General features: G+C 37.1%; 1 protein-coding gene across 1 annotated transcript in view; it reads left to right on the forward strand.

The window, feature by feature from the left end:
* LOC109537417 (multiple epidermal growth factor-like domains protein 8) overlaps positions 1-4,968 on the forward strand; it is a gene marked incomplete in the record, with an annotated part of 36,885 nt that overhangs the window by 27,666 nt on the left and 4,251 nt on the right.

Below are 4,968 nucleotides of genomic sequence, written 5' to 3' on the forward strand. Positions count from 1 at the left end.
GTTAGTACTTTTGGATATTAGATTTTGACTAACATTGGGATTTTCGATAACTGAACCAATTACCGCGAAAACATTTTCTTCATCTTCAGTGACAGATTTTCCTGTAATGGGTTTTTCATAATTGACACTCCCACTGTCAGACACTCCCAGTTTCCTCAAATTGGTGTATTAAGCGCTTAAAAACTGTTGGCTTAGGATCATTTCTTTCAGGAAACTTTTGAGCATAAACTCGATAAGCCAATAAACAATTTTTATGACATTCTCCAAGGGTGAAAATCATGTCAATACGTTCTTCTCTTGGATAAATCTTCATTTTAACTTAGCAACACAATAATAATATTAAAATAACGACCAACACGTCTACAATTACAAAAAACAGTACCACTCTAGCTATCAAAAGGAGACTTTGCAGTCTAAACTGACAAATGAAATAAATTATTTGACATGTGTAAATGGCATAGCCAACTTAGATACATTGGAACCTTAAATTAAACATCACCAAATGGTGGACAGAATGACTATTTGACGTATTTTGTAAAAAGCAAAAACTAAGCTATTAATATCCTAATACCATTCGATAGGTAATTAAAAATTGCATTTCCTGGTAAGTTAAAACATATGGGGTTGCATTTAAATTAATCAAGTTAGAGCCACTTAAATTTATTATTGGATTAATTTAAATTTGTGGACACCCTGTATAACATGGTAGGTTTATTATCATTGGGATATAAAATATTATATCTTGTTACACTTCACTATAAATTACGCTTACATAACTTGTATAACTATCCAAATGCTAAATAAACGATTCAAGTTCATTTTCATTCATTCATTCATTTATAGGTGTTCACTTTCGAATATTTGGAGCCATTTGCTAATGGTTCATGTTCACAATATGCCAACTGTCTCCATTGTTTAACCGACTCGCAATGTGGTTGGTGTGAGCTGACGTCTAGTTGCCAAAGTCGCAGTGAGAATGAGCAAGAGACTTGTTTCCTTGGAAATGATTGGCGGTATCTCACATTGTTGCCAGGCATGTGCCCCAATTGCAGCAACTACATATCATGTACTTCATGCGTCAATACTGAATTATGCGAGTGGTGAGTGAGTTTATTTCTCACTTGAACACAACAATGAAATATTTTCCAAATAAAAAAAACGTTTTTTTTCACAGGTGGGTGGAAGAAGCTCGTTGCACCAGAATGGGTCAAAGACCGGGATCTGTAGTGACCACTGAAGAATGTCCAATGCCTTGCTATCAGAGAAATGGATGTGATGCATGTTTAGATCAAAAAGGAAGATGTGTTTGGTGCCAAGCGACCCAAAAGTGTTTCAGGTAACTAAAAAATCTCAACCGACACCCAGCAGCTAAAACCTGCTTGCAGTTTTTCAGTATACACTAGTGAATATCAGTTTGGGTTGTGCCGCGAATGGTTGGATCAGGCGTTTCCCTTGATCACAGCCCACGAAAACAGCTCGCTGACACACAAGCCACAGGAGCAATGCAAAGCTTGCGCCGCCCATTCTAACTGTTCGGCCTGTTTAAGTGCTTTAAGCTGTGGATGGTGTCATGACGCAAGTAATCCCATGTCTGGAACTTGCGTGAGAGGGGATTTTCAACAGCCCCATGTGGAATGTTCCGTGGCTTTGGGAGGCCGAGAAGCGAGATGGGCTTATGCCCAATGTCCTGATGTGGACGAGTGCGGCTTGGGGTTGCATGATTGTCATCCTCAAGCTGAGTGCACTAATACAGATGGTTCATTCAGTTGTCATTGTCGAAAAGGGTGAGCTGATTTAAGTCAAGTTGCCACGAATTGGTAGCTATTTTGTTATGTTTTAAAAGTATATGTTACCGGCTATGTATGAAATGCGTCAATCTGCAAAATGCCTCGGAATTTCGAAAGCTGACCAACTCACCAAGCACTTTACAGTATCGCTACTACTTTGGGTAGTTTGCAAATTGATTACGGTATTTTAGGCAATTTGCAAAATAATGTGCATATATGCCAGTCACCAAAAATGTGCTATTTTTGCTCGCAATTCCCAAATGACACTAAAGTGAGCAGCAACGTGTCGGAGCATTAGGTACTAATTTTAAAATTTTTGCGGAAAATACTTAAAATCGCGGCTATAATTTTTGTAAAGCGCTTGTACATTATCCAAAAGTTTTATCCAAATAATTGTTCTTCACGTTTGCATTCAACGTTCGCTTCGTGAAAATTATGGACAACAAAATCGCCTTTCTATGCTTGCTACTCGTTGAATCCATGATAAATTTTAGCGTGATTACACTTACAGAGTTGCTTCAGTTGCACATTTCTCGATTCCACGACGTTGAGAAGAGTTACACCTTTTGCAGACCCCAATTTTAAATATTATCATTATTATTATTATTAATTGGCGTATTCTGCGGAATTACTTAGGTTTACATTTTTGCAAGATTGTGTTCACTCAAGAACTAAAGTCACTTGCCGATCAAAGGTGTGGTGATGGTTTAGAGGCAAAAAGATTTTGCTTAAAAGTGATTATTGTTGTAGATTCATCGGTGATGGCAGGTCATCGTGTGTGAGAACTTGTTACAACGTGTGCGTACATGGATTTTGCCAAGGGGAGCCAGATTATAAGTGTTTGTGTGATATCGGGTGGTATGGAGATGACTGTTCGAAAAATTGTGGCTGCAACAATCATTCTGCATGCCCTGAAGGTTATCAGATTTGTGAAAAGTGCGAAGACAATACGATGGGCGAGTTTTGTCAGTATTGTCGATCGGGAAGTTATGGAAACGCTACTAAGGAAATTGGGTATGTATTCAAGAGTATGTACAAGCAATAACCCAGAGCCAGAAGCCAGAGCTGGAGGATGTTTCTGAATTTATTCTAATTGAAAGAATTATATTTTTAATACTAATGTGATTTTGTTTTTCAAAATATAGATGCAGAAAATGCGAATGTAATGGACACGGAGACTTCGACAAGGGAGAATGTGACATCGAAACTGGGGAATGCTTTTGTCACGACAATACCGAAGGGTTTCATTGTGAGAAATGTCAACCGAACTATTCTGGAGACCCTAGGAATGGCCAGCAATGCTACTATCAGTGTGAAGCTAGAGGTGTTTTAACAGAACCTAAGGTAAGGATACTTTCTAATCAAAACGTTGCATCTTCTGATGGCAAAATGAACTGAAGATCCGAAAATAATCAACTATTAAGTTTTAAGAATGAACGTTTAAGAGTGTTTTTCTTGTCTCTCTCAGGTGTTATTTGTTAATTAAGTATGCAATTATTTTTCATGTTTTGATTTACTTTTTAATTAATGAAATACTATGATTTAATTTTGTCGTTATGTATTTGAATATGGAGTTGTTTCATCCAAGTATTATGCAGGCCTAAACGATTAAAGTTATAAGAAAAAAGTCCGATTTGTAAATTTTCGTTCATAATTATATATTAAACTATTTCTTTATTTAAACCTTCATTATTTTTCCCAAAATGTTTCATGTGAATTACTTTTAATATTCTACTGTTGTATTGGTTTGAATCTAAATTGCGGGAGTTTCTGAAATTGTAATGAACTCTTTTGTGTTACTGTCTAAATCGTATATTATATATTATTATTTAAGGGACAAGGCATCAGTTCTCTCCAGAACTACTTACCGCCAAGGGGCGGCCCTCCTACGAGGGAATGTCTCTGGATCATCAAGCCGGATGTAGATTTCGGGACTGCCATAATTCAGTTACAGTTAAACTCTTCTCAACTCAATGTAACTTGTGGTGAAAATGCCGTGTATGTTTATGATGGTTTGCCTGAACTCGTCGAGATGGGCAGTCAAAGTGCTTTAACTGCCGTTTTCTGTACAGAAGATGCCCTACCAACTGCAGTAGTTGAATCTCGAACAGGTAAAATGGTTGATTAAACTTACTCTGCTTCTTCTCAAGTACAAACTTGTATGGGTTATTTGCAAACTAAACCCAGTTGACGCGAACTAACAGTTACTGCTGTAGTATTCAATTATTTTAAAGTTGATGTAGCCCAACTCAAAATTGACGTTCTTCTGTTAATGGCAAAAACCATCATTGCCGCTCCGACTTTTCATCAAAAAATTGTAGAAGTGAATATTTTAATTTGAAAAATTTTCGCAATTTCAAGCAAAGATCGTAATGTTTCTTTTCGAATGATTTAGTATTTGCTATCTTCAATATCAATATGATTCTCTCCAAGTGAGCCCCTATTACCCCTTAAAAGCAATGACGTCAATTTTGAATCACCCTGTATAGATTTACCTACAAAAATGCCTAATTTATAACGAAGGCAACCAAATAGCGAATAGTCCAGTCAAACTTTGATGGAATGCATAATTAGCGGGAAATATAGATTAGATAAACTTGGAAACATGTATATACATATGTTTTGAGAGTCGTTTAGGTTCTTAGATATTCGATCATACAGAAGAAATTAATCAAATAACTAATAATTTTAGGTCACCTAACGGTCCATTACAAGCAAGGACGGCCAAACGAGAGCTTTAGTGCCCTTTATAAAGTGTTGAGTTGCGAATCCTGCGATCCACCTAGAGAATGTCGCGACGGGCAATGTGTGTGCTCGGAAGGTTTCGTGGGACCTTCTTGTGAGGAACAGATTTGCCCTGAGAATTGTAGTTTTGCATTGGGGCGCGGAAATTGCGATAAGAACTACGGTCGCTGTTTGTGCACTGAAGGATGGACAGGACCGTCATGCAATGTTCAGTAAGTAGATTTTTCAAACGTGAGAAACACATTTTTCTTTGTTTTCCTTCCAAGCAAAAAAATGCTGTATTAAAAAACTCCTGGGAAGTTTTATATCGCATGGCTTCATACGGTTTTAAAAAATGTTTTCGTCTTTCATGCATAGATGATTATTTTTAATGCAGATCGAACCTGGTCGATCAAACATTAGAACGGATTACTTTTCTTTTGCGGGCAAGAATATT

Source organism: Dendroctonus ponderosae, unplaced genomic scaffold, assembly GCF_020466585.1.
Source record: "Dendroctonus ponderosae isolate FM_Combo_2020 unplaced genomic scaffold, Dpon_F_20191213v2 Dpon_F_20191213_3, whole genome shotgun sequence".
Lineage (NCBI taxonomy): Eukaryota > Metazoa > Arthropoda > Insecta > Coleoptera > Curculionidae > Dendroctonus > Dendroctonus ponderosae.